This window comes from Thunnus maccoyii, chromosome 7 (assembly GCF_910596095.1).
Source record: "Thunnus maccoyii chromosome 7, fThuMac1.1, whole genome shotgun sequence".
Taxonomy (NCBI): domain Eukaryota; kingdom Metazoa; phylum Chordata; class Actinopteri; order Scombriformes; family Scombridae; genus Thunnus; species Thunnus maccoyii.
Window position 1 is genome coordinate 6119937 of NC_056539.1, and position 13916 is coordinate 6133852.

Sequence of the window (13916 nt, forward strand, 5' to 3'; positions counted from 1 at the left end):
TTTGTGGTTGCCTGCATTCGGATCAGGCCTCCTGACAGTCACGGCCAGGTGGGCCAATCTTTCAATCAGACACCCTATTTACCATTGCAAAGCTCTACTGCCCTGCCTCATTTACAGCCGCTTAGGTTGCTTGTGATGAAAAGCAGATAACAGTGTACATTCATCCCTCCACCTCTTTCCGCAGATGGAGGGAAGACATCCTCTGGCAACTTTGGACTATTATTTAGCTCTTTTTAAAAAATCTTTGTCACATCAAAAATATCACATCAAAAATGAATGCTCCATTAGACTTGTAGGAAAATCAGACGACGAAAGTGCAATCAGTCACTTAAAAAGTCTTTTATTTTCTGTGTGAATCCTGATGGTGATAACTGTGGGAAGATTAATGCTTCTAAGAAAAATCAATGAGTGGAAGAAAAACATACTGTTTTTGTGTTGTGAATGTGTACCCAAGATGTTTGAACTGGACACACACACAGTCACAGAGAAACAGATGTAAAGCAAGAAAACAATAACCATCCCTATACATGGAGGAACAGACTTGTATAGATTTGAAGTACCAAAAATAATGTCTGAATGTCTGAAGGCAAAAAAACCCCTTAAAATACCATTGTTCAACCTTCCCCCAAAATATAAGGACATCAGATATGAATACATTTCTGATAATATCTAAGCATGAAATGATTATGCTTGGCTTAAGGCCCCAGGCAGTAATATTTGTGGTCATGTTGATTACAGGTAATTAACTGGATGATAAGAAATAATTATTTTGTTTGTTTCTCATCTGGTAATAATTGAGAATAGGAGCCTAAAATGTAAACAAACATTTTGCAGCATCAGAAAACATTGTATTAGTTGTCTAGTGTTCAAAGACTGAATTGGATTTTATACTTTCAAAGTCTGCCACACAACTTTGTGTAAAGGCCAGAACATGCACATAAGCAAATGCAGGAGTACTTTAGAGATGTTTGTGTGGCTGTCTCTTTTACACTATTATGTCTTTTGGGTATAATTTTTCATTACGAGCCATAGACTGTATATAAAGATGTACATAAGAAGGTGTGACATCACCCACTGGTTTGCACTGGAGCTGGTTTGAAGCCCAGAGTTGCATATTCTGGTCGGCACCATCTTTTTTGTTTGGAGCCAGGACCTTCCAAATAAGCAGTGTGGGGTGTTGCCTTTCACGCTCTGGAAACACGCCACGCTACCTTGGACAGAACCCTAGCTTACTGGGAACACAGAGCTAACACTTGGGCTAACATTAGCTGCTGTAGCTAACTGCTAATTGTGCTCACAGGGCAGGCATCATAATCATGTGACATTAAACTTACTGAAAAATTGTGACAGTTGTCTGACTCAAGACGAGGATTAGCAATTGAGACCATGACAAGTTGAAAAAACTGATTGACTAAGTATTTCTAAAGAGATGTTTATGTTTTTTTAATGGGAGTCAGTTGGAGCCAGGGCTTTTTTGGAGCGAGCATCTAGTGGATGTTGGAGGCATTCCACTTCTCTCCACGCTTTCGGCCTCAACCTGGTAGTTGCAGCTTATTTCGAACCTGCCTCATTTTGAGGTTCTTGCTGGTCGATGTGGCGCTAACTTTAACTACATCATATCCTGTTGTTGGGTAGTTTAATTCCAACTCTGTCTGTGATACATGTACAGGGTTACCCATACCACCTTCCTCTGTGGTGATCCATAGAGATGTTTAGGTTTGTCTTTGCAGAGCTGTAATTCCAGCCTCCTTCTGAACTCATGATTATTTAAAACACAGCCCTGTAAGCCAGTCTGTGGCATGTCTAGTAGTTTTTTCTCTCTAAAGCTTAGTTACCTCACATGATGGGCGCTTATGTCTGCTACGACAGAGTCACAAAAAGACTATGAGACTTTTAATGAATAGCACTGAGTAAAAGCTTTTGCTTATAGGAAACAAACATCTTACCTCCACAGTGATACACATCAGATGGATCTAGCCAACAGGTCAGCCCGCTCCCATAGAACACCTTAAAACATTCAGATTTACATTTTTACTTTTAACTCTCTACAGTGCAGAAATTACTTTGGTGAGTACAGTCTTGTAATCCATAGAACCAATGTCCAGGGCTACATAGTAAAACCCAAGCTGTAACAAGTTGTAGTTTTTCTTTCAAGTATGTTAATTAGCCCTTTTTTGGCAAAAGTCAGTGTGAAAACTGAGTTGCTATTTCTGTGTTTTCCTGTTGAAGCAGCTAAACTTTATTTTTAAATCAGTTGTGTGCATACTATAGGATCTACCTCACTACCACAAAAAACATTGTATTATGATAATGAAAGCAATGACTCTAGAGCTCTGTCAGACAGGTAAAAGTACTCTCAACAGTTAAGTGCCAAAGAAAATCCTCTTAGCAGTGTCAACACATAGATGCTCCCCTACTGTAAGACTACCTCAGTTGTCCCCAAATATGAACTTTATAGCAAATAAGGACATTCCCTTTAGACCAACCATTTCATTTCCTCTACACCCTCAGGCTTTTGCCTCAGATGATCCGATTGAAAACGGAGTCCTGTGTCACTCGGGCACTCAGAGCAAACACAGGCAGGGCACCGGTCCCTGTGGCTGTTGATGCTTCACCTTTATTTATCATGGGAGAGATTTTGCTAGGTGTGCATGTTCTTTCCTTGCTCTTGCAACCGCAGACGTCTAGTTTTGGCCTTTGAGCAGCATTAGCGGAACAAATGGGAGCAAAGTGGTTGTTTTTGGAGGCGAAAACATTACTCATTCCTTTTCAGCACCAAGATTTTCCCAGCTGGTGTGGAGAGTCCAACAGATACAAACCTACTTCTCTCACTGTTTGGCTACTGCTGCCTCAGTAAAAGTGGCATTACTCATGCAAAATACACTTTTTGTGTGTTTTAAAATTTTAGTGAATGAGGGCAAAGGGACAATTCTTTTTCTTATTTGTGTAAAATAAGAGCATTTACATTGCATCTTTAGTAAGTTCTCAAAACAGCAGGTTACTTTTCTTCCATGCTGTCCAACCAGTTTCTGAACAGCATCATCACTTCTCCCTTTTGCCAAAAATACACACTCCTCCTCTCAGACAAGAGAGTAACAGCACCAAACCATTTCCTGGTGTCACATGTTTCAACTCTGTGGGGCTGAGACAATTCTTTCTTTCATTATAATGAAACATGAGATGCCAGATAATCTCATAAATATGTGTTGTATTTCTTTTTCTGCACTCACGCTGGTCAGGAGAAAGAGGCAGGCCTTTGTTTGGGGCTTCCTGGCTCACAGGAAGTGATTGCAGTGGGACAGTGAGGGACACTCATCTCTTGGAGAGGGGGAATGCTCGAAGACGTATCCCTTTTTGATCAAGGCTTGCTGACGGATCGCCCGGAGAAAGGCAAATGGGGATCATACCGGGGCCTGATGACAAGAGGCCAATTTTGATGTCCTTTTTCTCTCATTGCGGCGCTTCTCTTTCAAGCCCAAATCTGGTTGAGCAGCCTGGGAAAATAGCCTTTTACCCACCTTCATAGCCACAGAGTTGACAGGACAACTAAGAGCTAAATGGAATTTGTATGAGTGTTAAGACTAAATAAACTGCTGGTGTTTTAATTCTAGTTGCAATGAATAGCCCACTGACTGCTTTACTGATATATTTTTTCATCTTGTTTTGCAAGATAAAACATTCAACAAGAGTCTTTTGTCTGTGGTCATTGTTTTGTCTTTATCACTGGCTTTGATTAATGCTCTTTTCATTCACAGAAAGTCAGAACCTGCCACAAAAAGCACAAAGAGAAAGAGTCCATGTTCCGAAATGCCAAGAAAATAGTGGACAAAGTGAGACTAAAGCACTGAAATAAAAGCTGTGTGAGCAAAACAAGGGCACCGCTTTGTTTCATCCCAGATTGTTTAATTCAAAAATGTTGACTCATGTGAGACACATTATATCTGAGCAACATCAAGCTCCATATTCAGTGTAACCATAACCTCAAAGACCACATGTTCTCGCAGTGTTTATAATGCATTAGTGGAACAAACTCTACACTGTACTCTCTTTACAAATCCCACCTGGCCATGTATTAGTTGCAGATGTGGCTCTCTAATTCATAATGAACTAATAATGGTTTTGTTAGTGCAAGATTGTTTTCCTTTCCTCCCTCGCACACACGTAGCCGGAGCTAATCTGTCCTGGAGGTGTGGTGGCGCAGGAGAAGATATTGCACCCTGCACATGAAACATAGACTTTGGAATGTGTTGTTGCAAGATAGCAGGCTTTGAGTTGTCTTAATATGACTCACTCATCATGAATGGATCTGTATCATTAAATAACAGCTTCTTTCTTTGTGGAGTCACCTCTCCGTATCCGCCAAGATTATAATGACTTATTGTAAAGGGGGGGAAAAAATCCAAGTACGAGCTCTCCAACATACACAAGAGAAACCGCATAAGTTCAGCACCTTGTTTTATTGAAAGTCTTTGACTGTATTTGCGGCAAATGAAACCACATGACACGGAACAGCAAATTAATGACTCCATATTTTGATGGTGCACTGATATAAAGGAGAGCTCAAGGACTAGACATATGAGATAAAGAAGAACAAAAGACGGAGATCTAAAGGCATCAATTAACAGCCTGATCCAGCTTTCATGTCAAAGAGACTACAGTGTAAAAAAAAAACTTCTCTGAGGCATTTTTCAGCTGTATTGAGTTCTGTATCTCCTGATATGTGAATTTTATCTCAAAAAATGTGTCTAATGAAAGTTATGAATGCATAGATATTTGCATAACAACATATTAATGAACATGTCCTCTTGCTGTTTAGTATTATTATGTACATTGCAGCTTATTTTCACCAAGTTACACTGGAAACTACAGTATGTTGGACAGTAAAAGTAACAAAAATTAACTCCATCAATAATTGAGCATTTAGTTTCTGTTGCTATGCCTGTTAAGCTTTACATTCTCATACAGCAATTTTTAAATCAGTGGGTCATTGATTTCAGACAGAGGTAGACAAAAGCAGGTTTCACAATTCTAGCTGAACACCGGCTAATCACGTACATTTTGCTAGCATATATTATCCTAGCTAGTAGGCTAGTTGGCTAACCAGCCATCATTACCTTGATTTGAAATGAAAAACTTGTAAAAGGGGTCTTAAATATCTACTTGCTGGCCACACACACATAATAAAATGCTAAAAGACTGAGGCTAAGGCTGTAAGGCCTGGATGTTTCTCCCACACGGCTCTACAAACATGTGCACACCCCCGCAAACCTTCACCCACAAATCACTAAATTGTGCCCCATGCATCCCTCTTGAAATTTGAAACATCATGGTCTTTGGCCTTGTCGACCATGTATTAATTGCTTCGTTGGTCTGTGGTACCTCTGACCCAATCCTTTCCTCTTTGACCTCCTTCAAAAACATATCGGTGGTCAGACAAACAATGTAAAGACGAGAACAAAAAAGCACGTAGAAAACAACCATAGAGGCCTTACAGTGTCTTACTTGCAGACAGTGCACACCTACCGGGAAAGGAAATGGTGTGTCAGCCCTAGAATAATAATAATAAAGTGGTTATGAGAGTGGACGAGTGGTTATGAGTTCATATTTTCAAACTGTTTGCTTTACTTTTAACGTTATAGGAAAAATTGCTTGAGGATGACAACTAACAAAATATCTCCTTTCCAGGAGCTGCCATCTTGCTCGTGTGACATCATTTGGAGGCAGAGTCTGTGCAGCTGGATGATGGCCCGTGGGACACACCCCCTCAGCCGTCCCGCCGCCTGACAGAGGTTTGAGAGTGGCTGTCACAGCTGTCAATCATGATGTCACACACACAAATAACTAATTAAAAAAAAAAACTTATCAGAAAAATGAGCACTCAGAAAAACATCAGCATGATAAGAATGACCTAAAATGACAGAAATCATCTTTGGGAAAAATGTATTTGATGTGTACTTTGATTTTTTAGTTTGGCTCACGACCTATACTGCAACCAGCCACCAGGGATCAATCCAGATGTTTTGACTTCACTGTTGGGGAGCTGTCATGATGTCCATCTTTGATAAAGTCAATGGTTAGGATGAAGCCAATCACAACAAAGTTGTTAATGTTATACTGAACTCTGATGTAGCAGCATCCTCAACTGGCTCCCACGGTTGGCTTTTTCTAACTTGATCTGTAACCCCCAATAATGTCGTTAGCTAATGCTTTCAGTAGTAAGCTAGCTAGCCAGACATGCTGATGCTGCCGGTTCATGTTAGAGCAGAGAAACACACTTTTTAATTGACTCCATGCACTTTAACTTGTGTTTTTGGTTTTGGAGAGGCAGAAAAAGACACCATCCAACAAACTCTTACAACAGCCCCATGCACATCACTTCAGCATGTGGAGAAACCCTAAGCTTGACAGACCTCCTAGTCACGTATGCAAAGCTATCTAGCAAATGGTCAATTTTATGTCAATTTCAGGTCAGGATGAACTACCAAAACGGAAATCCCTCCTACTGCACACAGCCTAATGTAAGATCAGCCTATAACTCCTTACAAAAAAAAAATCAGCTTATGATTTGTAACACCAATACCATCACCATACTACCATACCCCCCCATATGCATTATGTGTTGAGCAGCTTATTTTTGTGATTTATCTGTATGGATTTGGTCAATCGCCTGTGCTCAAATCAAGCTCTGAGGAAAATGGAGGAAAGGAGACATTTGAAAGCAAAAGGGTGGAGCATGGATCATGTTTTAAATTTATATCTAATGTTTCTACACAGAGTGCTGTGCTAGATTCAGAAATAGAGCCCAACACTCCAAGCACTGGAAATCACATCTACTGTAGTCAAGTCAAGTCAAGTCAATTTTATTTATATAACGCCAAATCGCAACAGAAGTTATCTGCAGGGCACTTTTCACATAGAGCAGGTCTAGACCGTACTCTTTAATTTTTAGAAGTAATACTTAGTGCCAGATCCTCAGAAGCCTCTCAAATTTCCATTATTTTGCTCTGTAGACTGTTCCTGCAAGCATGCGGTTCACAGAGTACATGCACTTCGACAAAGGGAGACCATATTGTACTGGGGAGTGTGTCATCCAGCTTTCAGTTCAGTCATCAAAGGTTGGAAAGCATGTTGATGACGTGCAGAGAACAAAGCCATAACAAGTGCGGTGTGAAGTATTAAATTAAAACGTCTTCCTGTTACTTCCCTCATAGATTTCACCTCGCCACTTTGATGTCTGACCTGTGAGGAAGAAGTGAATGAAACCGTGTTATTGCAGCATGTGTGTGTGTGTGTATATAGTATAGTCTCATTAGGGAATTTCACCCCTGCGAAAGATTTCGCAATAAAGAAAGCAAGGATGATAAAGAAATTGAAAGAGGGACAGAAAGCGGGAGGAAATCCAGAGGAAAGAAGGACTGGGGATATTGTAATTAGTTGCACCTGTTTCCTTTAACCCAGCTCCAGTTTCCCTCTACAAACGCATGCAGATTACCCATCAAAGCCCCTCGTCGCTGCCTCTGCTCAATGGATCCTTTGTTGCCAGTTGTCAGGGAGGCGGCCCACAAAAGTATGTAACACAAGCAGGCCACATTGCTTACAGTACATGCAAGCCTTCACCGGCCACAACAAGAATAATAGAGAGTGTTTGTAGACATGGAGTCTGCATCACTCCAGTCTGCATGTGAGACACTGGTGGCACTTTTTGGGGGGCGGGGATGTGACCACAACAGTTGCATCATCTGTCAACACTCTAAAACGGGCATGCATGAGCTGTTAGAGAAGAGGAACGAGCTCTGTCACACAGGCCTGATATCAACAGTGGAAAGATGATTTCTGCTTGTTTGCATGAGACACATGCATATATGCAAATGCATATCCAAGTCAAGACTGCACTACTACTTGTGATGCTACTACTAATGATAGTAAAACATATTCTCCCACATTTAAACAAAGACATGATTTATCTTAACTAAAACACATTTCCAGACTGTTCGGCTTTAAATCTGATGAAACTGTCATGTTTTATAAATGAACAGTCTCACCATCTCTCCTGGTTCTCTTTCAAGTCTTTCTGGCTCTCACATATTTTGCTTCATGCAGAGATTTTTCATAAATAATTAGAAACTTTTTGTAGATATATTATAGCGAATATAAACATATCTTCAAGGATATGTCTGGTGGAATTCTATATTTGTCATGTTGTAAACAAATCCCATGAAAAGACCAAAACCAACAATGAATCAATCCTACGAACAAATATAGTCTGTGTATCCAAAACCTGATAGATCATGTTCTTCTGCTATACACCATCCTGCTAATGAAAATACTCACTGTTACTAAATTTGTATCTATAAATTGGACTAAAAATAGTCCTCAACAAATGCATTATTTACAGATGTTTGAATATCATTTCCTACAAACTACAGTGCCCAGCTCTTTCAGGAATAGTCTTTTTTTCCTTTTTTTTAATTAACCTGTTTTTCAAAAGATTTACATGAATAGGAACCAATGGCCTTGGGCCTTTGTGCCACAGACAGGGAGAGAAGGGTGAAGTTGGAACTTACTGAGAATGCATTGTTGATTTGGTCTTTTTGTGGGATTTCTTGAAAATAACAAAAATATATATATTGCCAGCCTTATCCTTTAAGGCAAATGTTACCAAAAAAGGTAAGCATTTAATCATTACTACACATTTTAGTTAAAGGATTAAAAATCGAAAACTGCTTAATTCTGTGGACCTCACTGACCCGCTGGTGAGCCAGTAATTAAAAACTAACGCTATGCATCCAAACATTGTTCAAACCCAAAGAACTTTGTTTTGAAGGTTCCATGCCAAATATGCTTAGGTGGAAATTGAGGGGAAAGTGTCCAAAATGATGCACAAGACATGTAGAATATTTCCATCGGATGGAATGGTGTGGGCATAAAACACATGGAGTCTATGAATATTTCACTCAGTGTAAACATCATAAAGCTTCAATGAGGAGTTGGACTAAACTGATACAGATTATATACTGGTTATGTGATTCTGTACTGTCAGTCAGTGTGGAATAACAACATTAAAGCTGCTTGAGGGGAAATAACTGGATGGTAAGGGGTTAGTTGGAATTAAAGAAAAAATCCAGTTTAGTTATATAGATTAGGGGAAATAAGTACTCATAGAAAACAGTGTATCAGGGCAAGCTGCATGAGTCTCCTATAGCATTTCTAGCTATTCTAGCATTAGCTTACTTCTTCCTCTTTGCTGCTGGGACATGAAGTTTATCTTACCAAGAACCTGAAACAGTGAGTAGCTCGTTTTGCAGTAGTTGAACTTCTAATGCTGCTGTTGAAACATGAATGCAGTGTATCAAAGTTCTCACTCATATATTGAGCTCCTGGCTGCCTCCATCATCAATATCATGTATGGATTATCCATGTTTCAGTTTGTAGATGATCTGGGTCCTGAATCTGCAATGTGCAACTTACCTATTTCCCACATGTGGTCACCACATAACGGAAAACACTGAGAGTGAGTGGCATTTTGGTTAGTGTCCCTGATCCCAGAGTCTGTGGTCTAATAGCATTTCATTTGAAGAAACTGTCCTTGATTAGGTTATTATCAAGATCATTTAGTGTTTCAATACGAGAAGTACAGTGGAGGAGTGATGAGGATGTGGTGGTACAGTAGTATTCTCTGTCATTGAATTAGACGCTGATAGGTTCACATGCTCACCTCATGGAATGTATCTGACAATGAGCGCTGCAGCGGAGGCAGGGGGTAAAGGGGGAGAGACCATTCTACATTCAAGCGCTAATTAGAAAAATTAGATCTATGAAAGGCAGCGAGTGATCTAGGCCTTCAACCTACGTCTGTGTACCGCTGTAGCAGCACAAAGAGGAGGCAACAATGAGCACTGAGGAGGAGGGGGGGGTGGATAAATAATTTAATCCATTATCTACTCTGCAAAGCTCATCAGCACTGCTACACAATGGCCACGATTGAATTGCTGATTGCATTTCTCTCCTACCCTCCAGGAGAAAATGCCCATGCTCCACTATGTGCTCTCAGCACTGCCAGCACAACCAAGAGCAAGAGAAAGATAGAGAGGGAGGGAGAGACAGAGTAGTGTAGAGTGTCTTCCACCAAGGTCAAACTACAATACAGCAATCTAATTAAGAGTATCAGAGAGTTTCCTGTACGGGGGTCAACCTCCCTGTTGTGCTCACAGGCTCATATTGTCCCTTCTGTATTATATCATGTACTCCTACATGTAAATGATGGATGTGACGCCAATTATATCTTTTTTCTTCATCTTTCCTACCATATTCTTTTTAATTGATAAGTGTAGCAATAAAAATGGTTGTAGGACTGTGTTAGTTTGATCATCAATGCATGGATTACTGCTGGGGTAATGTGTTGTCTGTGGTCTGTATTTTTAGCGGTGTGGCTCTTCGGATGGCAATGCTGTAAACAACTTTGATCTAGTATGGAATATCTCAACAACTATTGGATGGATTGCCATTAAATTTTGTACAGACATTCATGGTCCCCTGAGGATAAGTCTTACTGACTTTGGCGATCCTTGAATTTTCATCTAGTGCCACCATGAGGCTGACATTTGTGATTGTCAGTTGGATTTCCATGAAATTTGGTCCAGACATTCATGTCCCCCTCTGGATAAATTGCAATAACACTGGCGATCCCCTGGCTTTTCATCTAGCACCATCATGAGGTTAACATTTCCTGTTTTTCAATGAACTATCTCAATTACTATTAGATGGATTGCCATTGAATTTTGTACAGACATTCATGGTCCTCAGAGGATGAATCTTACTGACTTAGGCAATCCTTGACTTTTCCTTTTATGCCACCAGCTCACAGTTCTCACCGAAATATCTCAACATCTTCTGGGACAAAATACTGTACAAACATTCATGGTCCCCAGATGACATATCCTAATGATCTTGGTGATCCCCTGAATTTTCCTGTAGTGCCACCATGAGGTTCACATTTCTGGTTTTGAGTGAAATGTCTCAACAAATGTCAGATGAATTGCCATGAATTTTTTGTTGCACACATTCATGTTCCCCCCAGGATAAATTTAAATCACTTAGATGATCCCTTAGCTCTTCATCTATCACCATCACCAGCTCAAATTTCAATTTATGTGGTACTTTGATTTATGACCAAATACCTGCCAAACTAATGACATGACCCATCAGCCTCAGGTGTACTTTGTGTTTAGGGTTAATTAGCAAATGTTAGCATGCCAGCACGCTAAACTAGGGAACATAGTAATAAATTATACCTGCTAAACAGGTATGTTAGCATTTTCACTGTGGGCATGCTAGCTTACTGACATTAGCATTTAGCTCAGCCTCACAGAATCCTTAGTATGACTATCCTTTAATCCTATAACTATCATTTTCACATCGTCAAATGTCAATGTGTTACAGGCTAGAAGGCAAGGAACCATTAATGGATGAATCTGGCAATGCTTTATGATGGTGATGGCTTCCATCGTTTTCTCCCCCCATCAACTGCAATCTATCATCTGCACCAGGCTCCAGTAAAATAGGAATATCAGGAACACTTGAGGTTTTCTTGGCCCAGTGCCTCTGACATGCTGGCTTAATTTTACCTTCCATTTCAGCGCGGTGCATTTACATAAAACACAGCGAAAAGTAGTACACATAATGGTCCCCTTTGGCCAAGCGCTTGAAGGTCCTGTCCACAGTCCCAGTGAGGGGCAGTCAAGCTGCCTCTGCTCTGCTCTGTTTGTTTTATAGAGCAGTAGTGAAACCACTTTGAGGTCAGCTAACTGCAAAAACTCTGCTGGGTCTCCTATGGTCCACTGAAAAAAACCCCCGTCCAAAACCAATCCAGAGGGCCATTTGGAGTAGTGCAGCCAACTTTCATTGACAAAAAGAGGTCATTACTTTGTGCACAGCTTCAGCAGTAACAGGATCAAATGCTCTGGATGGGTTGTAATGGAGACATGTTAGGGCTTCTGACTCCACTAGTTAACTCCTCTTGCAAAGGTGATGCTGCAGGAAGGGGCACATCATTAAAAAAGCCCAAAATGTCCCCTTTCACAACATGCAGCAGTACGGGTGCTCCATTTGCACACCCTGAATTAATTTGAGTGTTGTCATTATGCAAGTACAGCACAAATTGTCCAAGACCAAGTGAACTATTTATAACTATCACAAGGCCTGAGAGCCAAGTGTGCCTAATGGTGTAATTTGTATTGTTAATGGTAATGCACTATTAGTTTGTTCCATTTGGCTTTGCACAGGTGCATTAATGGGGCTTGGTGAACCGTTTCAGTCAGTCCAAACACCCGTGCTGCTGTGTGGAGGCTTTCAGCAGGACCGCGGCGCCCTCTAGTGGCTCAGAGCAGAATATTGAGACAGCAAACAGTGCAAAACACTTCAAACACAAGGTTGGGAGAGAAGCAAGGTATTTTGCTGAAACAAAAAATAAAACTTTTGTTGCGTAAGTGAAATCAAGTAGATGTATTGTGACTGGAAGACCTGCAAAGTCGCAAAACAAAAAAGTCACCAACAAACAGCTCCCACAACTGTCAAACAACAACAAAGCAGGATAGACTTTTGAAATATTGTGTTCCTAATTAACCTTCAAGCTCATCAGCCACAATCAATATAGAGTGTAGCCTTTTTTTTCTAATTGAGATGAAGTAATTATCAGACTGTATTCATCTCGTTAATGAAACAATGTTCCAATATGCCTGCAGCAAAACTGTTAATTGAGTTCTATTTTCTGAGACGGGCAGGCTCTCCTTGTGTCCATGGTCACAAAGCGTCAAATATGGGTTGGGGCCTTTGTGCTGTCTCTGTGTAGACACAAGAACAGGCTGTGGACTGGTGGAGCGTGCTACTGCTCTCTCCCTGCAGACACTGTCCCTCCCTCCTGTCTATTCTCCCATCAGAGAGGAGGCAAGAGATGGTAATAACGCTGACTTCAGCAGATCATCCCGTCCCAGTCTGTTATTTCACGGTTTCAGTGGTTAAGTACTCCCTGTTGAGTAAGATATAGCGAGGCAATTATTCTGTAATTATGGAGCCAAAAGACGAAAAATGAATTCAAGAGTTAGTGGGCTCAAGTAAATCACTGGAAGAGACCTGAAAAGGGTAAAAACAAGCTGGATTGTCCACATATGGGAGTAGCTGTTCCCCTATGTATATTATGTAATGTTAATGGACTGCCATGAAATTTGGCACACACATTCATATCCCCATGTATTATATTTATACCTGCTGCTGCACACTGTCTTGTTAGAGAGACTGCATTACAAACTGGGTGTGTGGAGTTGAAAGATGTGGGGATTTACCAAGCCAATGAAAGATGCTTTTGAGTTGCATTATGGGAGATGTAGGATACAGGGTGACTGGAGCTTATCCCATTAAAAAGTCAGGAAGTTAGTAACTCATTTGCATTGACTTTGATTGTTTTTAGCCACACGTGGCATAGCTAGGGATGGCAATGTCTGTCAGTACGCCACTTTGGTCCAGACTGAAATGTCTCAAGAGCTATTGGATTGATTGTCATGGAATTCGGTACAGACATTCACGGTCTCCTCAGGATAATCTGAAATAACTTTGGTAAACGTTTTATCCCACATTCCCTCTATCACCATCATCAGATTGACATTTTAATTTGTCCAGCACTTTGGTTTATGACCAAATACCTGAAAAAGAAATGGGCAAATGTTAATGTCACCATAGTAACACGATATGGTAAACATGGTTAACATCATACCTTACCGAAATATCAGCATGTTAGCATTGTCATTGTGAGCCTGTTTGCATTCAGCTCACTGCTGTGCTGAACTATAGCCTCACAGAGCTGTTAGCATGGCTGCAGATTCTCAGTCTCATTATCAGAAACCCCACATTACAAACTGGCAGCT